Source organism: Podarcis melisellensis (assembly GCF_964234715.1).
Source record: "Podarcis melisellensis genome assembly, chromosome: 6".
In the NCBI taxonomy this organism is placed as follows: domain Eukaryota; kingdom Metazoa; phylum Chordata; class Lepidosauria; order Squamata; family Lacertidae; genus Podarcis; species Podarcis melisellensis.
Genome location: NC_138538.1, coordinates 95,743,636 through 95,768,763, shown reverse-complemented (window position 1 = coordinate 95,768,763; position 25,128 = coordinate 95,743,636). Strand labels below are relative to the sequence as shown.

At 45.0% G+C, this 25,128-nt stretch overlaps 1 protein-coding gene across 3 annotated transcripts in view; it reads right to left on the bottom strand.

Moving 5' to 3' along the window:
• Positions 1-25,128, bottom strand: part of TNR (tenascin R) — a 375,058-nt gene that overhangs the window by 147,317 nt on the left and 202,613 nt on the right. For 2 of the 3 annotated variants that reach the window (XM_081915027.1, XM_081915028.1), the window contains exon 2: positions 16,649-16,749. The exons of the other annotated variant lie outside the window; for it this stretch is intronic. The gene's annotated coding sequence lies outside the window, so the exon portion shown is untranslated. The remainder of the gene's footprint in view (positions 1-16,648; positions 16,750-25,128) is intronic. 3 annotated transcript variants of the gene reach the window in all.

Below are 25,128 nucleotides of genomic sequence, written 5' to 3'. Positions count from 1 at the left end.
GCAAAATCAGCAAGGAGGAAAATTTCCTTGAAAAAGACTTAAATTGCCTGTTTGCCTTTGTCACAGAGAGATGGGAAGTTTAGGGCTAAATTATAGAAAATGCCAAAGATGTTTTAAGTTTGACCTTGGGTTGCAACTGAAGGCCCCTGTGTTTCTTTCTGCAACCCTTCCTCTTTCCTCCGGTCTTCCTGAATATACAATCAAGGTGGATGTTTGTTTTGCCTCCGCCAACATCCTGATTCAGTTTAGGCCTCTGTGCCAATTGCACAAGCAAAGATCTAGAAATCCTTAGCCAAGTCCTGTGCTAGGTGTCTTCAGTTGGAGTTAGCTAGTGATGTTCCATGAAGTCTGCACAGGAGAGGTTTTATTAAGAATGTGAACTATGAGACAAGGAGGGAAAGCAGGATGGTAATTTAAGAAAATACACATGAAAGAACTAGGTAACTTATGGAAGACTATTGGGGAAGGGTCATAGCTTCAGTCCCTGGCATCTTCTGGTGGATTGGGAATGTCTGCAGGGTACAATCCCAGACCCTCCAAGTGTCTCTATTTTCCAGGGACGTCCCTGACTTACAGAAGCTATCCCAGTTTCTGATTTGATCCCAGAATGTCTCATTTTTCCTTAGGGTGACCCTGTTTTCATTGGAGAAATGTTGGAGGGTATGCAATCCTAAGCTACATAGACCTGAGGTATAAGGCAGCTTCCTAGAATCATAGAATCACTGAATGGAATGGGCCCTGAGCGTCATTTAATCCAACCTCCTTCAATGGATGGTCTATTGGAGAGTCTCAGCATTCACACAGGTAGGGACATCGAACATAGATTGCAGCGCACAGTATAGTTCAGCGGCCAAGGTAGGAACAAAGGAAAAGGGGCACTCCATTCATGGTATTTGCCTCCAAGTGACAAGCTGCCTGGAACAACCAATGGAGGTGAGGCTGGGAAGGTGTTAATGAAGGAAGCTCCTGACAGACAGAACACATCCAGATTCTCTTTGTCAGATTCTCTACTCAGAATTGACCTGGTTGCTCAGAAGGACTGGTGAATAAAGTAGTGGTAAGTTTTAAAGAGACTAGGAGGTCAGGCCTACTGCCCAATAAATGGGCCAAGTCCTCAAAAAAAAAAGAGGGAAGCATTCTTTGACACTGCCAAAAATGCTCAAAACTCACAGTGCATAGTTTTGTCTTGGCCTTAAAACAATGCAAGTTTTCACCATGGGAGTCATCTCAGAATTGCACTTGTGGAGAAAAAGGCTACATTGTCTTTTCAACAATTGCATTTTCCTTCCTTTGACTTCCCAGATATGTTGAAAAAATAAAAAAGGAAAATGTCATCTAGGCCTTACATCTTTAATTAGTTGGCTTGTTTCCTCGTCAATTGGAGAAGGGATGAGCAACTTAATTTGACTTCCTGGTGCTTTCCACTCCTGACAGTGATGGGCCTTCTGTTATGTTTCTACATTGTTGGATGGATTGAATAGAAACCCATGCTCCTCCCTCTGCAAATCAAACACAAGGTATTTGGTGGCTACTACATCCTGATTAAACAAGAAGGATACACTTTGATGCCTAGCAGGTAGCCTGCTGCTTGGATGACTCAGCCACTGGTGCTGTCTATGCTGAAGTAAGGCTTGCGTTTATTTCTTGTGTGCATGCTTTAATCCCTCATTTTCTAGGTCAACTAAGAGATGTTTTGACCCTGAGGCAATGTTTCTTGCATTCTGCATATTGAAAGTTTCAACAACTTCCCTGAGTTTCTTCTTCCCTTCTGGTGGGAGAAGTTCCTGGTTTCATTTCAGAGTGATTTATGTTTAGTGTGCTCATTCCTTCATTAGTTCTTTCTTAATTGCCTTATACCTTTATATCAAAAGGAACAACAAATTCCTTTGCCCTTGGGCAACTTTGGGAAGACCAAGTCCTCCTCTTAGGCTTAGATCTGCACAGCAGGGGGTGCAGCATCATTGCAGTCACACGTTGCTTTCAAACCCTACAAAATGCAGGGTGATCCAGGACTAGGCAGGGTAGACTTCAAACCTATGGGATCTACTTTGTTTCTTCCCTAGAACCACCAAGGTCCATCAAAAGCAGCCAAGCAGGCTTAGTAACCTTTGGGTATAGGGAGGTATAGAAATCAATTAAATAAATAAAAATAGTTTTTTAAAAAAATCATATTTATTGAAATTTCCAAAAAGTCCAAAACATGAAAAGAAGAAGAAGAAGCATTTGCATTTAAGGCCTTACTTTCATTAACATCTTTCCCCACCCCTCCCCCTCTTGTATTCCATTTCCATTGGATTAGTTCCACAAGTTCTTGCCCCAAATTTTAAACTTATTATAATTAGCCCATTATTCAATTTAATTCATCTTATATAACCACTTTCCCTTTATATATATATATTTTCCTAAGGTCGACCCCAATTCCCTTCCACGAATTCCCCTTTTTAATACACACAGCAGAACGAAATAAAGGGGGGGGGAAAACTTCAGAATATAATTCTACACCCTTTGGATTCCAGATCTCCCTCCCCCCTTTCCCGGTTTCGATCCCCAATGTCCATCAATCTATCTGCTGTCAGCCTGGAGACCCCACATCCATGTCCAAATCTCTCTCGGCTCGACTTTGCCGTCTTTTTGGTAGTCTTTAGTTCCAAACACCCAATCTTGGAGAAGCTCTATCTCAAAAAAGTCCATTTTTCTTCCATCCAGACCTCTATAATTAAGAGTAAAACTTGAATTCTGTTTCTTAATCCTTTTAAGTCTGGATGTCCCAAATGCTCCAACTTCCAGCTTAGTCCAATTCTTGTTGTTCTCTTTCCTCACTTTCCTCAGGTTTCTTTTCCTGTTCCGCTGCAAGAACATTCTAATTAAAAAACTTCTAGTTCCTCTACAGAGGCTTTATTTATTCAGGAACAAAGACTTGCGTCAAGTCCCTTCCATTCTTCAATAGATATATCTATTGTCTCCTTTAGTGTAGAGACCTCTGTAGACAAAATAATGTTTCGTTTTTGCAGCTTTCCCAGGAGATAAAAAGTCCTGTTCAATTCCATGAGTATTTTTCCACTTACCACCATTCTTGCAATGTCCCAAAACCCCCTCTAGAGGGATTATGGTAACTTAGTTTCCTTCCAGATCACACCCAAAAGTCAAACTAACTTGTTATCCCTTGTTTTCAACAATTTATATCCAAATTATAACGAATCTAACCAGCAAAGTCATCATAACAAAGTTCTCTTTTTATTCTCCAACTTTGACAGCTACTTTGACAGCTGTCAAAATCTCTATATCTCTTCACAAGGCTCTCTCACGGATCACTCCCGGTTCCCGGGGGGCTGCACTTTAGCTCTCGCAATCCTCTCTTCTCCTCCAGCACAATTACTTGTAATTTCCCATCGTGGAATTAATAACTTTTATCAATAGAAAAAAACGGACTCTTCTCTCAACCTTAGTTGTCAGATCCTTGCTTTAAATCAACTACAACAGGGGGGAGGCGGACTTCCTTTTTGCACCTCCCCCGCTCGTTCTGAATCCAGAAAAGAAATTTTCCCTTTTAGGTCCGATTTCCAAATTACTCACGGGTTATTATTTTTAGTCCAAATTTTCAATAGAAGAAGTCAGCGCTCTCCGTCGAATGGCATGCGGCTTCGCTCGGCAGGGGAAGCAGAAGACTCATAGCACCACACCACCCCCGTCCCCCGCTCCGTAGCCTTTAAAAAGGCTCCTTCGCGGGTCGGGGGGGCGCAAACGGTGCCCGCCGAGTCACCAGGTCCATGGGCTTCCGCGCCCATGGTTTTTGAGGGTCCCCACGTCGCCGGCGCGGCGGGATCCAACCCCTGCCGAGCAGACTCCCTCCGGAGCTCGGAGGGAGTCCGCCATTCGGCGATGGCGCCAACACGGAAGTCCAATAAAAATAGTTTTTGGCACCCGTGCCAGCTATAGATCTGAAATGGTGTGCCTGAATTGGTTCCCAGGCATCTGTTGTACAGTAAGCATAGCCAAGAAACAGAATTCTGTGTTAAACTGGGCAAATGAGGGTTTGGGGCTGTGCAGACAGGAGCCTCTTCATCCTTGATGACTTCCATTGAGATCCAGGCACAAATGGGCACCATTAAGGAGGACAAAACCTACCCACCTTTCCGGACACTGGGATCTCTAGGAGCAGATCTGGCCCTGCCCAAGAGACATCTCTTTTTCATGCAGATAAACAAGCTGCCTTCCGTTCCTCCAGTGAAAAACGAAAAACACTGTGCAAGGAACAGTTCCTCCCTCCATCCTTTCTCCATCTTTTTGACAAACATTTTACAAGTGTACAATCAATGTGTCCTCCTCCTCCTCCTCCTCCTTCTTCTTCTGCGATCACTAGTAGCCGAGTAAGATTGTCTTCCATAAACACGGTTTTAACAATGAGTCCGTAAGTTCCTTGATTCAGAACGACTGAATATGTATCCACAGCCCATGTGCCGGTTCATGACTAGGGGCTTCTAAATTTCATGATCCTGCCCCCGTTACCATTTGCCGATCGCCATGGGACTTTTGGGGTTTGGGTTGGGTTTTTGGAAGATGCCTGTGCGTGAATTTGTTTTATGTGTGTAGATCAGTGCACGCTGACCAACGCACAGTCTTCGCAGCAGGGCTCTGTTCCGATAGCATGAAGTAGTCACGACGAACCGGTAGATCCCATCTGCTGCAGCCTTCATCTGCCTTCACAGCCGTTGTAACATACCACTTGTTATCATCCACCTGTTCTGCAGTTGAGAACTTCTTGGATCATTCTTTGTCTAGCTCCTTCCCTTTGACCTTACCTCCTTGGGTGACCCTGCTGCGAGTACCACTCACCACGACAAGGTGATGATCCAGCGAGTGAGTACAATCAATGTGTACATTGACAATGTAAGGAACTAGCTTTGGTGTATGTTTATCACAGTTGAATTCCACCTGCCCTCCCGGGATTTTAGAGTGACACCCTTAGTGATCTATCCTGTTTATATTGAACCCTGTAAGGTAAACGAGAGCCCAAAGAAGCTACTTTGCAGAAAATAATGTTCTTCTCTTGACAGTAGTACTTCCCACTTAAAAAAAAAAAATCAAGTCATTCACAAATCTGTCTGTTCTAGAACTTAGATCTTTGAACTGAGTCATCATTGTGCTATTGGCTTCTAGGCGATTGACACTGAGAATCTCTCAGCTTGCTCCTCAAAGGCAGTGTAGATTCTGGTGGATCAAGGGCTTTAAGCAGCACCTGTGATGTTTAGTCACACATTTTCTTTTCCTCTTTCTCAGAGTTGGGGGGGGGGGAGGGAGAGGAGTCTTCTTAATTTCTCCCCCCTCTAGACCCAGTTCTTATTGTCTCCTACAGAGCTGACGTTGAATGTTCTGTGCTGCCAACTGCTACCCAGACTACTAGCTTTTACAGTAGACCACAGATATATATATATTTTTAAAAATTCTTAACTCCAGAAGTCAATGCCTGTTTCTAGATCTTCTGCCACATCACTAGCTTCCTGGCCCTGGCCCTGGCCCTGCTGCTTACTGGGAGGCGGCAGGGAGGCCTGGGTTATGCATTCTGGGTGTGGATATTAGGAGATGTTCAGTTACTCAAATATGTTGCTTAATGGTTAGTTAAGCAACTGAGAAAGTATGGCATAGCCCATAAGCTAGGGATGGGGAAAGTTTTTCAGTCTAAGGGGCATATTGCCTTCTGGGGACCTCCCAATGGCCACATGGCAGCGATAGTCAGAGCCAGAGGCAAAAGTGAGCAGAGCAACAAAAGTAGAATTCACCGTTGTGTGGTAGGCTAGTTTCTACACTCACACACACGCACACGCACACACACAGAGCTCTATACTCCATCTAGGCAGGAGGCAATGTCAGAGTTCAAGGAGACATTCCAGCCATTCAAAAAAGCTCTGAGTGTGGAACGTGGCCAGGGAGGGATTTGGGCCGGAGGTTCCTCTCTCTTCCCAAACCCTGGATGGGACAGCAGGGAGACAGATCTCCAGGACACTGAACCTTTCATTCAAAGCAACTGCTGGTGGAATGTATCCTCTACACCAGTTCTCTCAGAGGCCTCTTGCTCTGAGTCCAGACCCATTCAGCACGTGGTGCCAATGTGTGGGAAAGTGTCTGGAGACCACCAATTATGCTTGAGGATGCTAAGGGATGGGTAGGCACTCTCCAAGGGGTCTGAAATCTGTGACAGTTTGCTCAACAGCTGCCTTCCCATGACTTCTGCAGCTGGAAAGGCTTTCACTGCTGTGCAATAATGGTTTTTTTGTGGGGTGGGGGGACAGTGCGTTCATAGCATTTGCTCTGGCCTCCATCACCTTCACTGTAGCAAACTTGTTACTGTCCATTGTTGTGAAAATTGCTTTGTCTTCTAGAAGTGTTATAAGTTATTTTCGGTTTACATCTTTGTTGCAAAACTGCTTTAAAAGGAAAAAAGAGATAAACACAAGAAGTCTTATCTTTGACCAAAATGACCAAAACTAGTCTTTCAGTTATAGAAAAGCATTTCTTGCTTATCTCGGATTGAAGAGCAAGAATCTATTGTATTTTTCTCTTTCCAATTTTTCTGCATTCTCATGATTTTGTTAGCACTTATCTTTCCTTCTTTATTTCACAGCTGCCTGAGCATTTAAAAGAATACCCCCACCTTCCCAACTATGTGTGTCCAGCACCATAACCTTTGCACATTAATGTACTGGCTCCTAGATGACTCAGAGAGAAGTACAGATGCCCAGTAAGTTTAAATCCTCAACTAAATGCCCGTTATCATGAAAACACAGTCTGGGCCACAGACCCTTCTGCTGCTGCTCGCAGGAGGGCTATTGCCTCAGCACACTTATATATTTATGTATGAAACCTCCCTATACACCCTTGCAACTGACTTTTAATTGAATTTCTAAGACAGTGGTGGCCTCCATTTTAGCCAGTGTGTCAAATCAGAAGCACAATATAGTGCCACAAAATTGCACCCTATTGCACATATTATGGTCCACTGAGTTGGGGAGCAGGCCAGAGCTTAGGCCTGATCTGAGGTTGCATAATGTGCTGCACCTCTTCAGATTGCAACCACAGTTTTCAATTATCCCCAACATCAACCCCTCTCCTCCCCCCAACAAGTAGAAAACCAGCATAGTGGGCCATGTGCTAGGCTAGAACTGTCTGCACTAGTAGTGTAGTTTCAATGAGTCTTTCACACGGGAGAACACAGGAAAGTGGTACTCACACACCACATGATCTAAAGTTGCAGAATCCACTCTAACATGGCCTCACCATTCTGCCAAGTCGTCTTGGTGCAAGTGATGACCAGGCCTCAAGGACAGACTACTATGTGGTCTGACTCTCTTCCACAATCAGGCCCACAACACTCTCTCCTCATGCCACACCTCTAAGTGTGCCTGTGCAGGTTGGCTGCCCATATTCAGAACAATTCAATTGTTGACAGGCAAGTCTACCAAAGACCAGCCTCCCCCACCTCAGGTCTGCCTTTGCCCAAAAGAGAATAGCTTTGTGCAAATTAAATATTATGTCAGACATTCAGTTACTGTAATCCAAAAGTTTGGATTCACCTAGCAAGAACTCTATTCATCAATCGTTTGAGACCAAACCAACTCGTGGACCTTGACCTGATGCTAGTGAACCATGCATGTGGATCTGCCTTCTTGAAAATCTGCTATGGTCTGAGGATTCATGCAACGAAAGCTATTCACAACTGCTTTGCTTGAAAATGCAAGAGGCTAAGCAAATGTGTGAAAAGCTCTGGGTGAAAAGCTCCTGGAGAGCTTTGAGGTGCCTTTTCTCACTTGGCCCCACAGTCAAACTCCCTTGCAGCTTGGGTCTCTTATTATGACATGAAGGACTGAGGGTCCTCTTCCTGTTGCTCTCCTGTTGCCAAAGATGCAAGGCATCCCTCCTACGCTTTGGACCTCCCAATGCCAAGAATACAAGGCAAGACACTATCATTCTGGGTGAAGTCAGGCCACAACTTTATTGACTCCAGATGTATGAGATTTGGCATAGGCATTAGGCAGACCCCACCCCTTCCGGCACACTCGCCAGAAAAACTTACATTTTGGGATCAACCAGAAACGAGAGAGTTCCTGACCTGCATCAACATAGCTACCTCATTCAGTGCTCTCTGAATCAGGGTCTCTATGGTATGTGGCTGGCCACTGTGTGGGGTGGGATGCTGCGTAAAATGAGGTATTCTCATATAAAGTAGGCAGGAAAGCTTCTTTCCTTCCTCACATGGTGCTCTCAGGCACCCATGTTCCTGATGCTGTTAGTTCTGGGTTCCCCCCTTTCGTGGTGCCCCAGATGTCTTATTGTCCCTCCATGGATTGATTGCTCCTGAAACACACTTGCTTGCAATCTACCAGAGGATTGTATTTCCCCTTAGTACAGCAATTGCATGTCACAGGAGAACTAATAGCTTTCCATGAGTAATTAAATTCTGTCCTCCTCCAATTGAGGAGGCTGCCCATTGCATCTGTGCATGATTTATTGTTCTGTCCTTGTTGCCTTTCTAATTAGCCACTTCTGGGGTGGGAGGGATTATTTTGCCGCGTGATTAGATTATTCTGTCACTCTTGATGCAGAGATAGGCAGCAGAATCTGCCCCCTCCACAGGAGGCTGGCACTAGTGATGCTGCACAAGTCACTGTTCTAGGCTTGCTTGTTCCAATTGGGTAAAGGGACCCCTGAGCATTAGGTCCAGTCGCAGACGACTCTGGGGTTGCGGCGCTCATCTCGCTTTATTGGCCGAGGGAGCCAGCGTACAGCTTCCGGGTCATGTGGCCAGCATGACTAAGCCGCTTCTGGCGAACCAGAGCAGCACATGGAAACACCATTTGCCTTCCCGCTGGAGCGGTACCTATTTATCTACTTGCACTTTGATGTGCTTTCGAACTGCTAGGTTGCCAGGAGCAGGGACCGAGCAACGGGAGCTCACCCCATCAAGGGGATTCGAACCGCCAACCTTCTGATTGGCAAGTCCTAGGCTCTGTGGGTTAAACCACCCGCATCCCCTGTTCCAACCAGGAGGTGTGGTCAAGTAGGCAACTTCTGCAAAAAGACAGGAGATGCGTTCGTCCGACTGTGAGTACCTCTTTCTCTATGTTCACTTTAAAACAACACCTTTTGGGAGTGAAACATGACTCCAGTTTTGATTCAGAAGGAAAACTGTGCCTTTGGCTTTCAGAAGTTTTGGAAATGCTGGGTTATAACATCTGCCAGCACCTCTTGTCCTTGAAGCAATCAAGGGCAAGACTGCGACCTCCTGTTTTCTTGAAATGACGCAATTGCAAGAACAACAAACATATTCATTGTTGCCCCCGTGGTTGTCTCTACCAGCAGCTGCTATGGGAAGTATTATAATTCTGGTGCTTCCTTGTATTATGGGGCTCTCAACCCTTTTATTAGAATAACTGTTTTTCTTAACGTGGCCGTCATCACCTCATTATAATTCCATTACCTTTCTCCATCCCAGCTCCATTACCTTTAACAACAACTGCCTTACAATCCATTATCTTCCTTATCATCTCCTGTGCAGTTGTTATCCTCACCTCCTCGTTTGCAATCATCACCTCACCACAATTACAGTCCCATTATCTTTATCACTACTCTGTTACAGCCCTAATTATATCCATTACCATTTTCCTATCTCTCTCTTTCTTGCAAATCCATATCTTCACTAAAATAATAATAATAATAATAATAATAATAATAATAATAATAATAATAATAATAATAATATCCTCGTCTCTCTGGCCACCCCATTGCAACTCAGGCATCTTCTTCATTTTATCCATACCTGTAGGATAGTTTCATATTTGCAATTATTTTCTCATTTCAAAATTATTGTCATTCATTGTGGGAGTTGTCTTCATCCATTGCTGTTTTGCAAGTTGCACTTGGTGTATGGGAATCAGAATTGAATATGACAGGCACACTATCTATTTCATATGCCCCCCTCTTGGTGCTCCTTCCATATTGATAATACCTTCACCTTTGTTGTGATCATCTTTACCATAATCCAACATTATGTTCACCTCTGTTCTGGTCACAATTATTTCCATTATCCTCTCTGTTATCTCCATTGCAAATTGTACAGCAGCTTTTTCATAATAATCTGTGTCCCATTTCTACCAACTTCTCTTCCAGCCGAACATGAAGCTCCCGCCACCTCTGTGTTTCAATGCCATTAGTTTAATCATCAATGGTTCTCAGCCGTATTGCCATTCCGTTCCCTCATTATCCCTCTTACAGCCAGCTGCTCCTGCACGACAATGCTATTTCCCCCCATTTGGTATCCATGTTATAATTTTCTCCAGTTGCAATGGAAAACACCTCCAACACTCATTGTGCTATTAATTAGCAATTTAATTCTTCAACATGCCTGACAAATACCAAGGGCTACAATAACCATATTCACTTTAGACATTCCTAAGCATTGCCCAAGGTTCTCTCAGATCTACTCCATAACCTCAACAACACCTGCCCACAAACTATTATCTTTCTCATATCCTGTTCCTTTAGATCACGGAATGAGATCCTACTAATCAGGGATCATGTGCTGAGTACGATAATGTCATGATGCTATGGAGTCAGTGAGATCTGGATGTTCCACCCTTTATTCAAAACCATCCTCCACTGGCATTATTCTTTTGCCACACTTTGTGTTGGATTACTGGTATCTCCTGCCTCTGTCACCAGTATAGTATGAAAAGCCCAGGGAGAAACCATTGATTAACTACTAAACAAATTAGTAAGGCCCTGTCCTAAACATTCAGCACCAGGAGTTCACAGACAGAAATAACAGTTTGGTGTCCTTCATTTCTGCAGTTTATTCCAGAAGGATTTATTCTTCCAATAGCAGGATTTATTCTTCCAATATCGGAAATGTACTTGGCTGCAACTCTAATTCAAAACTGCAAACTCTTTTGAGAGGTGCCCCGGCATCCTTTTGCCAGCTATTGTTCTCAGAGTGCAACATGAAATCCTTCCACATATGTCAGCTATTTGGCAGGGTGCAATATTCTCCTCCTGCCAACCTAGCAGTTCGAAAGCACATCAAAGTGCAAGTAGATAAATAGGTACCACTCCGGCGGGAAGGTAAACGGTGTTTCCGTGCGCTGCTCTGGTTCGCCAGAAACGGCTTAGTCACGCTGGCCACATTGAAGGACCAACCACATCTGCTATTGGGTCCCCAGAGCACAGATTCACACAAAGCGGCAAAACGTCCTTGCAGGTTATTAACAGGATTTTATTTGAAGTAAATATATGCAGAACAAAGGTACAGGGCAATAAGTTTGCAACCTGCACACCCAGTCAGGGTGCGCCCCCTTTATATAGATTTGCAGAATAGAATACCACCTGATCTCTTGTAAGCCACCTGATTTCTTGTAAGCCACCTGATTTCTGGGAAATCGAAACTTATAGTAAGTTCCTATTACCATGTAAGGTCTTGGCCTCCCTCCTCCTGGTGTTACAATAAAATCCATTCAACCTTGTTCTTTATCTCTACCCACGCAAGCTAGACATCCCAACGAGAGGCCCATTTGCACTGTAACATTTAAGCAACAGAAAAAACCCTGTCCTTCTGGCTGGTGTAGAAACCTTCCCCCTTTGGGATAATAAAGAACAATAATATTGTAATATGCCCCTTCAACATGACCCGGAAGCTGTACTCTGGCTCCCTCAGCCAATAAAGCGAGATGAGCGCCACAACCCCAGAGTCGATAACAACTGGACCTAATGGTCAGGGGTCCCTTTACCTTTACCTTAATATTCTCCCAAAGCCTCATTTTTTCCCTCCTGCCTTGTTCTTTTAGCAAAGTTGCCACAAGAAAGTGAATGTTACCAAGTAAGAGTCTTCCTGGCTTTCCACACCTCACCCCACCCCACCAACCATGTGTTAGAAATATTTACCTTTATGAATTGGGACACCTTTTCAATTGATCAAAAGGTTTTTAGTCAAATAATACAACAGATTAAGTGATTAAATAATGCAGTCCTAGAAGACATGCATATAACTGAGATAATAATAATAATAATAATAATAATAATAATAATAATAATAATGGTCCTTTTTATGGTATAATTATTTCCCCCTGAAATTTTAGAATTTTGGCAAGCAGCTCAAAACCTGTCGCTTGTAATTGATTGCTTTTCCATTTAGAAACTGAGGATAACCCTGCATATAGTCTGCAGTGAATGTGTTTAGAAGTGCCATTCATTATGCATGACCATCCAGTGCTGTTTACACAAGCATGTGGCCATGCTGAGCATATGTACCATGTCTCCTGTCACATGTAAGAGGAGGAAATCACTTCTTTTTACCACATGTAAGCCTTGTGTGCTGAACTTAGTTGGGTCCCTTTTCGCAAAAAACCCTGCCAGATTCCCTCTCGCACGTGGTCTGCACCACCTGCATTAGCAGGATGCCCCGAGGCTGGGATGAGTATTTGTCAATCTCAAACAAACGAGGAACTTTATTTTGATTGATTGGTGGCATTGCTTGACCACACTTCCTCCCACAGGAGCCCAGGGTGGTTTTCAACATGGTCAAAAAACCAATTACAACAACAACAATAAAAGCACACATTTAAACTTATCTGCCAAAAACCTTTCAACCAATTTCTTTTGTAATGCAGCAAACAAAAAATAAAGTAAAAGATGCAGAATTACCTTCAGCATCACAAAGCCCAAGCAACAGAATTATGCCCAGAGATCATCAGGGCATTATTTGCACCTCTATAGAAGAGGAGTTCCGTTAAGCATTTTGGCCTCAGGCCTTTCAGAGCTTTATACACCAGGACCAACGCCTCGAATGGAGCTCAGCAGCTCACTGCAGCCAGTATCCTATGTTTTCAGTATCAGTGAAATGTACTTCATTTATTCTATTCCTTAGATTTATCACAAGATCTCAGGGCAGCTTACAAGATGAAAATATTTCCAATCTGTTGCACTGGTCTGTAGCCTTGTAGCTGCATTCTGTACTAACCACCTTGAAGAGTAGCTCCACACAGTTCATTGCAGTAGTCCAGCTGTAAGACTGACCAGAACATAGATGGCTGAAGTAAGGCTATTCAAATCCAGGGACAGCCGTAGCTGACAAAGCAACCAGAGCTGGACCCAGGAATTCCCTGCCACTGAAGCCACTTAAGATTCTAGCAACAACATTGGATCAATATAAATTATTTAATTACCCCCGATTACTTAATTAATTCCCTTTTATATATCACTTTCCAGCCTCCCCTCTGGAGCTCAAGGTGGGGTATGTGGTTTTCCCCTCCTCAAGTTACCTTGCAACAGCAACCCTGGGAGGCAGGTTGGGTTGAGAGGAGGCAGTGATTGGCCCAAGGTCACCAGTGCCTGGGGATTTGAACTGTTGTCTCCCAAGTCACAGTCCACAGTTCATAGGTTCCCCTTTGCAGAACAAGTCATCTTTGTAATTCCCATTCACATGAACTCCCTACCAACAGCACCTCTCTTTTTTCAGGATTCAGTCTCGGGTTTTTTTGCTCTCATGATTGTCTCCAGACATCAGTCCACTCTGCACAGTTTGAAGCAGGCAGTACCAGGCAGCAACAACTCCCTGGAGGATAGCGATAACAAGAAAGGGGTGGAAAGTGCCAATAGAATACGAAGAGTTTGGATTTGATATATCGCTTTATCACTACCCGAAGGAGTCTCAAAGCAGCTAACATTCTCCTTTCCCTTCCTCCCCCACAACAAACACTCTGTGAGGTGAGTGAGGCTGAGAGACTTCAAAGAAGTGTGACTAGCCCAGGGTCACCCAGCAGCTGCATGTTGAGGAGTGGGGAATTGAACCTGGTTCACCGGATTACGAGTCTACTGCTCTTAACCACTACACCACACTGGCACACATAGCCAGCAGAGAAAGGAAAGGCAGAGAAACAGAAGCAATAACAGGCGCAGCCTTAATCTCCTACCAATAAGCCCCAGATTTCACGCACCTTCAAAGTAATTAAGGCTGGGCAGAACAACCTGCCTCTGCTACATGGAGTTTTAACCATGGATGGCTCCTGCAATTTACTCCACAGCAAGAGGGTGGTAGTATTTACTGATTCCTTACTGCATCATAGTCACCATATCTTGGGGTATGCCGATCAGAAGGTTGGCGGTTCGAATCCCTGTGACGGGTTGAGCTCCCCTTGTCCGGTCCCTGCTCCTGCCAACCTAGCAGTTCGAAAGCATGCCCCCCCCCAAGTGTAAGTAGATAAATAGGTAACACTCCGGGAGGAAGGTAAATGGCATTTCCGTGTGCTGCTCTGGTTCGCCAGAAGCGGCTTAGTCATGCTGGCCACATGACTCGGAAGCTATACGCTGGCTCCCTCAGCCAGTAAAGCGAGATGAGCGCCGCAACCTCAAGTCAGGGGGTCCCTTTACCTTTACTGCATCATAGTCACCATATCTGGGGTGTGAATTTTCCAAGGAGGGGTGGCCTTGATCCAGCAAGGATAGTTAAAAACAAACACCCTCCCCTTTTCTGGATTGGAGCAGTTCAGGATGTGAAATGAGAGTCTCATGCAAGCTGGTGGTGGGTTGCAGAAACTGTACTAGATGCCCACCTCAAATGCCCCAATGGATCTCAGGCACAACATCTCCCTTTCTTTACTGGAAGTCTCTGCATATTTCCAGGGTGGACCCAGGTCCTGTAGTAAAGCAGGGCTTCCACATGGAGAATGTTTTCACCTATGTCAAAGATTGTGTGGTGCTGCCCCAGATTCTGGTGAGGGTGGAACTCGGACGCACTCCTAAAGATAACCAGCCTAAATGAGGAAAATCAACATAGGCTATACTTTGATCTACATAAATGACATTTCCCCCCTCCCAGAGTTAAGAGAATTACACATGAATATTGGTGGCTTGGGGTGTTTGAATAACAACACAATTACCGTTTATATCACATATTTGAAGTTTCAAAATACTTCTTATCTCAGTCAGCCCTGGAAAGCAGAATAAAATTAGCTACATATTGCAATGGAAAGGGGGAATGGAAGTTGAGAGGATAGTGTCTATCTGCTGAGTCTATGGTTGAGATGAATTTCGAAGTGGGCCCACACGTTCTCTTAGAAATGGCCCTCAAACCAGCTCAGCACCATTAACTGCCCACAGAGAAAGCATAGCCACCCCTCGGCTCTTCAGCACTTTGTCACCTTAATTTACTTGTTGCTGATGCTCCCAAATCAAATTTCTACCTGGCTTAGAATGCAAGCAGGACTAAAATTGTGGATGCCAGGTGGAACTATGCACATGCCTCACACATGCAAAGCTACGGCCTGGGACAAATGCACCTTTTGCCCCATGAACACGGTCGGTTCTCTAACATAACTGCGCAAATGTCTCTACTCCTTGGAAACCTCTTTATGTGATAAATTAAACCAAAGTTTCTCTGGAGACCATAAAGCAAGGGGAGGAGGGAATGTTTAAAAGAGGAAAGCATACCAACAAAATAACTCATTCTTAGAAGAGTTTTGCACAGGCTCAGCTGTTTATCACACCCACAGCAGGCACCTCACAAAGGAGAAAAAGAAATATAGAACATCTGGAAACCTCTGAAATTAAAAGGAAGCCCAAGTTTGTGTCTCCTTCCACCAAGCAAAGAGTTATGGTGAGTACTGTAGGGACATGGCTGTGTTTTATGATAGGCTTTTGAAGCCCTGGAAATGTTCAGTTAGGTTAGTAAATAATTCAAAAAATGATTTGTGCCAGCCCATCAGAGATCACATAATGCAGGAGTAGAGCATGCATTCCCCGGCATGAGTGAGCACAGTAATATGCTTTTATTGCCACTCACGTAATAACCCACGTCCTTAGGTACCTTATTAAAAACAACATTGTTAGCGCTGTAGCTTCCTCTTGCCAGCCATGTTAGGACTTCGATTCCGTGCTTATGCCTTGTGAAATCCAACACTGGCACTTGTGGGCAGCAGCTGGGGCCCCAGAGCCCTGGGAGGGGTGTCCCACTACCCCTCTGGACTGCCAGTGCTTGCTTGCTCACTTGCCTGCCCATGCCCTTGGGTGAGGAGATGAGCAGCGAAGGAGACGCTGCGGCTTGGTATTCGGACCCAATTGTTCCCTGGCGTCTGAAAGTGGCAGGGCCTGAAGCTGGGATCTAATGCATGCTCACCTTTAACTCCAGTCCTTCCCATTCTCTGCATGACCAGCTCTTCTTTATACTGGTTTGGCAGGAAAGGAGAAGCACGCTGGGTCTATAAAAACTAGCCCTGCACAACTTGCTACCCTTTGAGCTAAATGCAACCCACGCATCACACACTGCAGCCTTTAGAGATGCTTGCCCTACATTTGGTTGGCGAGCTGAATTTGGTGGGTCTCAAGCTGCACATGCTTTAGCTAACTCCAACACCGAGGAAAGGAGATGGAGCCCAGAGGCAGGGGGGCTCCACAACAGACTGGGATCCAAGAACCTAAAGGGGACAAGAGCCCCGTCATGAAGAAGGTGGAATCCTCCGGGAGGTTTAATGAAAGGCGGCAGGGATTGTGGGGAGAATGGAATTCCCTTCTCTGTGGACTTTGAGCTTCTCCCAGAACTAAAGAGACAAGTTGCTACACACTGAATGATGGGAGGAAAGGGGTGGGGAGTATCAAGAAGGCCCAGTACCTGCTGAAACAGGCTGTTTGATGTTCACCTCTGTGACTCGTTCCTTGATTCAGTTCCCCAAAGCAAGCAGCCTCTATATCAAGTCAACACTCCACAGCCGCCTAGAGAGAGAGCAAAGAGAAAAGGAAGAGATTAAATCTTCTCATTCAAAGGGGGGAACAAACTTTATATTTTGGGAGAGGAGGATGCTCTTAAAAAAAAAAAAGTCTACTAACAGCTGAAAGAATGTTCAAAACTGTCAACCTTTTCTTCCACACATTGGAAGTACAAATGGCACCTTTTCATGTCTGAATTTACTCCCTGACACTTGTCCATTGTCAGTGGGGTGTATGGCGTGTTAAGATATGAACTGAGGATACCCCACTGTCAAATTTGGGAACTGGAGTTGCAAGAAATGTGTTATTTTTGGCTATTAAATTAGGGTCACCACAAATGTGCGTTAGATGTTCTCTTCTGAACCTGAACCTGGGATCTAAGATGCAGAAATTTACCTTGTATTTCACCACTAGGGAAGTACAGACAAATCAGCCAGACTAGCAAGGAAGTATATTGAACAATGATAGGCCTGAGTAGGTCATGTGGTACTGTTGACCCTTATAAAAGTTTTCAAGTTAGGCATGCAAAGTTGGAGGCTGCTATGCTGCGCCTTAGGGACGCGGGTGGCGCTGTGGGTAAAAGCCTCAGCGCCTAGGGCTTGCCGATCGAAAGGTCGGCGGTTCGAATCCCCGCGGCAGGGTGCGCTCCCGTTGCTCGGTCCCAGCGCCTGCCAACCTAGCAGTTCGAAAGCACCCTCGGGTGCTAGTAGATAAATAGGGACCGCTTTCTAGCGGGAAGGTAAACGGCGTTTCTGTGTGCAGCTCTGGCTCGCCAGAGCAGTGATGTCATGCTGGCCACATGACCCGGAAGTGTCTTCGGACAGCGCTGGCCCCTGGCCTCTTGAGTGAGATGAGCGCACAACCCCAGAGTCTGGCAAGACTGGCCCGTACGGGCAGGGGTACCTTTACCTTTACCTTTATGCTGCGCCTTGTGATAGGCTGCATTTTCCCCTTTCCTTTTGCAAGGAACTTGATTCTATCTGCTACACCCAACCCACTAGCGTGGTCTTTGCCAATCTGATATACATGTTTTGGACCACCTCTCCCATCAGACTAAGCTAGCAGTGCTGTTGGTACTTGGAAAGCTCTATCAGGCTGGCAAAGACTGCACTAGAGTTTCTGAAGGCTTCCTAAGGCCTGGCACCTGTGATGGGGGCAAAGACAGGGAGTGCAGGGAAGATGCCTGACAGGTTGGGGGGGGTGGCTTGATAGGACAGAGCCTGGGTCTACTCGTATGTGGAAGAGGCAGAAGGGAGCAGCACCCTGTGAGTCAGGTTTCACAGTATGTGGTGGGCAAAAAGCTGGATCCCATGGACAAAATGCAGCATCAGTAGCAAATGTTCAGTCCATTTGCACACATCATTTTACAAAAGTCAGGTCAGATGGTACTATTCAGGTACTATTGTACAAACCAGTCAGGTCAGATGTGTTTTAATTTGTTGGAAGCCACCCAGAGTGGCTGGGGAAACCCAGCCAGATGAGTGGGGTATAAACAACAACAATTGCTACTACTGGTAATACTACTATATGTGTATTTCATATTTCTTTGTAATGGTGGCAGGAGGCCACCACCCCGGAGCTCCCCTGACGTTGCCACTGCCACATAGCCCCATCCTGGTAATGCAGAGATGCTACAACCCCTACACACCTCAAGTCACTGCTGGAAGCATCAGGGAGGCTAAACAACTTCAGGGCGGAGTCTGATCAGCTTAGGTATGGACCTGAAAGTTCTCAAGCCAAACAGAAAATAGCTTGAATCCTTGCATCTGGCTCCTCCACCTGAATATTTTCTGCTTCCTTGATGACTTGGAGAAGATAAAGAGTCCAAAACTAAAACCTCAGATCAGTGCCTGAAGCCTGCTAGCCCCATCATCTCATTTTTAGACAGTGGGCAACTGAGCCTTTACAGAACTTCACTCCCTCTTTATTTTAAAAAAAGGCTGCTGAGGTTTTTGCATATACAACCATAAGCCACAAGCAGGAGGGAAGCCAGCTACCAGCCACCAGCGAGAGGAGAGCAAGAGTCTTCTCCTCTGCTGGTCAGCCTTATCCTGAGGGGAAGCACTTGAGCCTCACTGTACTGGCAGAGGAATCCCCTATTTGCCTTCAGAGTCCTGGAGTCACCCTGCTTGTTCTGCCAGCAAAGTTCACCCAGTGCAGACTCAGACCATCACATTCCAGTTCCTACGGCTGCCCCCCAACGTGAATCTCCATTGGCTACAGCAGCAGAAGCCTCAGGGGCAGCAGCTGAAAAATCCCAAGGACAAGGAGATGGTTGCATTATGCTATAATTCTGCTGTTGTTGGTGACTGCCTTGTGCATCACTTGTCAGAAGGACAGACCACAAGTTTAGCTTAATAACTTCTAAAGTATAGCTCTGTTGTAGGGATTCCTATTAGATTAGGGTTCTCCTGTATAATGGATGTGTATGTGTATTTTAATAAACTGAATAGAGTAAAAGGTTATGAGTCATTGGATGGGTGTGTGGGTGTGGGTGTGTGTATGGCCGTAATAGTGTTTAGCTTAGTTTTCTTAGTTGCTATTCTGCTAATATTGTTTTACAGATCATAAATGCCTTCTTGATTTGTTATGCTGGAGTCAATTGGGTCGTGCCTCTACAGCAGTGACCAAGGACGAATGACCCCTGGGAGAAGCGCAAAAAGAAGAAATGCAATGGTACACCAGTACAACTGGACGCCTTCTTCTGCCCCAGCTGCAACAAAACATGTCTCTCCCACTTCAGTCTCTGCAGCTACAGCAGGTGCTGTAACTCTCCAACATTTTGACTTCACCCGTGAAGGCACACTCTTCCATTGTCTCCTGAGACAGGCGGATGCCAACCAAACCAGATAATATGACTTACACTGTAATTGCGATGTATAGCTTACTTTTTAGTTGTTGGCTTGTTAATACAGTAGTGTTTTATAGATTGTAACTGTTTGTTAATTATATTATTTATGCTATACTTGTGATGTTCTATTGTGTTGTTGTTGTTTATTGTTTGTAAGCCACTTCTGGATTCTTCTGAATGGAAAGCAGTGTAGAAATCCATCCATCAGGTAGGTTTTCCCCACCTATTGGCATAAATAGAACTATCTTCTGTTACACGCTACATTTTTTACCTGCAAGTTTCCTACATACATAGCAGACAAGCAGCTCTTGCAGAAGCGGGTTGTATTTGATATCACACTCCTGCACAAGCACAGAAATAGAAAGGGACCTGTTACACATCTATTCAGATAATTGCTTCACGCCCGGGTCTCAGAGGAATTGGCAAACACTAAAGGATGAGAAACCAGACAATGCTCTTGTAAGGGAGGCAAATGTTATTAGCTGCATTTCTCAGCCGCGGGGATTTGAAAGCAGGGAGAAAGGAAAACAGCCCAATTCAAGAGAGGGGCTGGCCCACTGGCCTGGTCCACCACCACAATGCTATTGTTGGCTGGTAGAGCAAAGGCCATTTACTCCAATCACCAGGGACAGCCTCTGTTTCCTAGGACTTGTCTCTGCTATCCTAATTTGAATCTGACAGATAGGAATCACTGGAGCATTAGTGCATTTCCAGCTCGGCCCTAGCCAAGTAAGCAGAGGGACTTTTCAAGGCCACTGCAGATTTCAGCTCAAACTTAGCGTAGGCTTGAGCTGATTGTGAACTGGGGAGGGGAGAGACTGTAGCAGCTGTGCTAATGCTTACAGCTTTTAATCACACCAGAGTTGTGGGGGGGAGGGAATCAGCTGCTGCTGCTCAACTGTAAGATATAGGAAGTCACTGGATTGCATGTCTACCATTTTGGAAAGGTACTGAAATTGAAGGGAGGGCTATGAAGTTAAAAAAGGAGAAGGACAACTCCCAAAGAGAAAAACACCAAGTGGAGAAGCAAAAAGCCTTATAACACAGGAAGCAGAAGGTGCTTACATATTCTCCTGAGTCGTTTCACTATCTGACCAAAGATATTAGCTATTGCAGCTGAACGGACTCTGTAGTTTTCACCAAGGAGCAGAGAAGACAGCGCTGTCACGAGTGTAGCAGGTGGAACTGGGAAGTGGAACTAACCCCAGACACTTAAGCAATCCAAGCACTTCTTAGCTAATACCTGACATGATGCTATAAGCTTAATACCTTTATGGTCACGACATCCACCCCCTTCAACCCCCCACCCCCCAAATCCTGAGACTGGAATTGACTATCCAAGGTGCAATACATCCCGAAGAGTCTAACAGGTGAGTTCTTTGCATGTTTACCCAGCGGTAAGTCCCACTAGAGTCAATGAGGCTTACTCCTAAGTAGGGATGGGCCGAGATTTGATTCAGTTCATATTTGAATCCAAATCTACCAAATCAACACTTTCTGAAATAATTTGAGAACTTCAAAAGTTGCACTTATCCATATTTTGCGGTGCAGTTCTCCAGTCCAGCAATGTCTACAGGAATGGATAAATTTGTGGAAGGTGTGCATAAAAATGAACATATTAATGGAAGTATAAAATGCATTATATTAGAGCTTGCTTTCGAAAATATGCCCATTAGTCAAAACTGCATTTTAAAAACTGGATTGTGAAAAAATTGCACTAAATTGCTGCAGAAAGGAGGAGAACCGAATTTAAAATTGAAAGAATGAGAAACCAAGAGAACCAAAATCAATGACCCTCTCATCTCTACTCCTAAGTAAGTGTGTATAAGGATTGCAGGCAAAACACAGAGCTCTGCAAGAAGCCTGAGGTAGCTTTCAGTTGACTCCCTTCCTTCAGAGCAGAAGCAATTTTCCCCTTCTGGTGGGAGTCTCATTTATGCCTCAGTTCAAGTGTCTTTTGAAATCAGAGATACTTGAAAGGTGACAGAATATAAAGTGCCTGGTGTCAACAACGATGCATGCCATTGTACAATTGTTCTCTGATGCTTATTTTCTGAACTGATGTAGGTCTATGGCATCTATTTAGTTGCTGTGTACTGTTTATAGATTTTATTAAATGATTAATTCAATACCCCAAGCTATCACAACTTCTCATGTTTTTTGCAGCATGCTTATCTGGAATCTTTGGTGGGTGCTTTGGTGCATTTTTAGATATTGATATTTGTCTGCTTTCTTCAGTTAATGGATTCTGTAATGTAACAAAGACACCTTGATAGCATTTGGGTTGCTTAGACTGTTAATGTAATTCAGGTGTTGTTTGCTAATTCCATCTTTTTCACACTGAATTAATTTATTTGCCATTTTGGTTTTTTATTCGGATCACATCTGTACATAAATATTTTGCGAACTGAAAGCCAAATTCCTTTTGTGTGGACAAAATAATGTCTTCTGGTGTGGGCCACGATCAAGCCAAAACATGGGGACGTTTGAGCATTTTGAAGTAGTGATGGGTAAATTCTCCCTGGCTCATGCTGGGTTGCCTCTGAAATTAGCCAAGCTAAATTAAGGAAATAGTTCAGGTTATTTTGAAGCCCACTTGTATTTGTGCCCCTTGGTTATGCAAGAAAGAAGCAAACAAACACCTGGCCCACTGCCAGTTTCCCAAGTCCCTCCCTTTCCTTTCCAATCCTGCATTCTGTCTTGTCCTGGTGGTATGGTGCTGGTGGTAATAAAAAAAAGGGGAGGGGTAAAGGATCCTTGACAGTTAAGTCCAATCGTGAACAACTCTGGGGCTGTGGCGCTCATCTCATTTTACTGGCCGAGGGAGCCAGCGTTTGTCCTCAGACAGTTTTTCCGGCTCATGTCGCCAGCATGATTAAGCCGCTTCTGGCAAAACCAGAGCAGCGCATGGAAACGCCGTTTACCTTCCCACTGGAGCAGTAACTGTTTATCTACTTGCACTTTGACGTGCTTTTGAACTGATAGGTTGGCAGGTTCAGGGACTGAGCAACAGGAGCTCACCCCGTCGTGGGGATTCGAACCGCCAACCTTCTGATCAGCAAGCCCAAGAGGCTCAGTGCTTTAGACCACAGCACCACCCACTGGTGGTAGCTGCAAGCTATTGGGGAAGGCAAGGGAAGGAAGTCTCTTCCTTCTCTCCTCTCCCCTGATGATAACAACAACAACAACAACAACAACAACAACAACAACAACAACAACAATAATAATAATAATTTATTATTTGTACCCCGCCCATCTGGCTGGGTTTCCCCAGCCACTCTGGGCGGCTTCCAACAAAGATGAAAGATACACTAAAATGTCACATATTAAAAACTTCCCTGAACAGGGCTGCCTTCAGATGTCTTCTGAATGTCAGGTAGATGTTTATTGCTTTGACATCTGATGGGAGGGTGTTCCACAGGGCGGGCGCCACTACCGAGAAGGCCCTCTGCCTGGTTCCCTGTAACTTGGCCTCTCGCAGTGAGGGAACCACCAGAAGGCCCTCGGAGCTGGACCTCAGTGTCCGGGCAGAACGATGGGGGAGGAGTCAGAAATGGTTCCTGGGGAAACCATTTCCCAAGGCCAGTGTAGTGCCAGTGTCCATGCGAAAGAAGAGATTTCCCAGGGGCTCTTTATGGCTTTATAGCCTGATGTTCTGCTATGCATGGGGTGCCAAAGTAGAAGGAGGCCTCCATGCTGTATTCTTGCCACTGCTGTGCAGTGACTAAATTGTGTTTAAAGGAGTAGGGAGAGTAATTGGGGCAGTCTGTGGGTGGATGGGTGAGATGTCTCCAGGCAGCAGGGTTTCGAGGAGAATGCCCATTTAACCCAGACCAAAGTCCTAGCTGGAGAAAAACACAAGAGGCATAATCCTTGTTTCATAGTATTATGGACCCCCTGAAACTTGCACCATGAAGCCCAGAAGTACAAGTTTGATGACCTAACAATTTTGAGGCTATTGTGGTTGCCAGTCCTCAGTGTTTGACCTTAAGTATCCTCATTCTCAGATAAACTTCAGGGTGAGGGGCCAGAATCAAGGGAGAGGGGCTATTTTCTGTTTGGCTCGAGATTAACTCTGCCCCATGCCATGTCTAATCTGAGGCAACAGGAGGGGTGACCTTGGGTAATTTTCTGTAATATGGCACCCAGTGTGAAGCCAAAAATTGGTGCCCCCTCAGTTATGGATCTTCTCAATTTTGGGAACTGCCAACATTGCCCTAAATTCTACGTTGGCAAAAGGTGCAGCTAGCCTCTACACCTCACTAGTCTAGCACTATGTGGTGTTTCCTAGGTGCCAATTTAGGTGCCAATCCTACAGGCTCAGCAGAAAGCTCTCAGGCCCCAGCTGCTGATTCTCAGGGTTTGCATCTCAAGAGACCCACTGATCTTAGAAGGCATGGGAAGGTGGGGTGGGAAGACATAATGGGGATATAAGGTCACAAGAAGATTAGAATGGTCTTCTTGTTGAATCAGAACAATACACAGAATATACTCCTGGTGGATGTTGCTCCTAGCTATTGTTTTAAAAGTGCAGCATTGATGGGCCTCTTTCAGTGCCATCTGCTTTGTTAACCTGGCAGGTACTTTCTTCTGTATCCTCTCCCAATAGATGATTTCCATTATACACAGGTGTCTACAAATTAGAAATAATTCATTACTTTCTGGTGAGGAGTTTAAATGGGCTTCATGAACTCCGTAGAGTTGCCTCCCATTAGCTGTCTCTGCAGACCTGCAGGGCTGCTGTGTGTAATCTGTCTGCAGCCCAGTTTGCGGCTCCTAACGCCTGTCTCTGCCCCCTTTTTGTCTCTCAGCTCCCCAGAGAAAAGGGCCCTTTGGCAAAATCTCTGCCACACAGCCTTCTCAAGCTCCTGGCTCTTGCACGGATCAGAAACCAGTTTTATGAGCTCCGGTTCTCTCTTGCATTAAAAAGGCCTCTGGTGTAAAGTGGTTACAAGACTGCAAAATGTGAAATGCCACATTGAGAAAGGGAAGACCTCAGAGAGCACTTAAATGCAGTTTAATTACATTCCTTCTACACCAGTCAGGGGGGCAATTTACCATCCAAAGTCATATGCTTTGCTCAGAAAAACGAAACTAAGCACAAGCATTGCCCCAGTTCACGGCTGATCTTTCCTGAGGATGTGAACTGCCTATGCGCTAATAGCTGTTTATCATGCAAATTCAGATGCTCGGCATTGTGTCAGAATAGAGGATGCATATTTTGATCATCACATTGGTATCCTGCCCTTCCTCCAAACCTGTGAGATAGCCTTAAAAATGGTACCTTGCCCAATGTTATCCTCTGAGCTTCATGGCTGAGAAGAGTATTCTGAAATTAGGTCTTCCCTGTCCAAGTCCAACATTTAATCCACGGCAGTCATGTTCAGACCCATTTTCAGAGACCATGGATTCAGTCCTACCCTTCAGTCCTCCCCAATACCAAGAATAGGAGGCATGGCAACTGTCGTTTGGGTGAAACCAGGCTACAACAAATGGAAGATGTTTGGCACAGGCAATGGGTAGACCCAACCCCT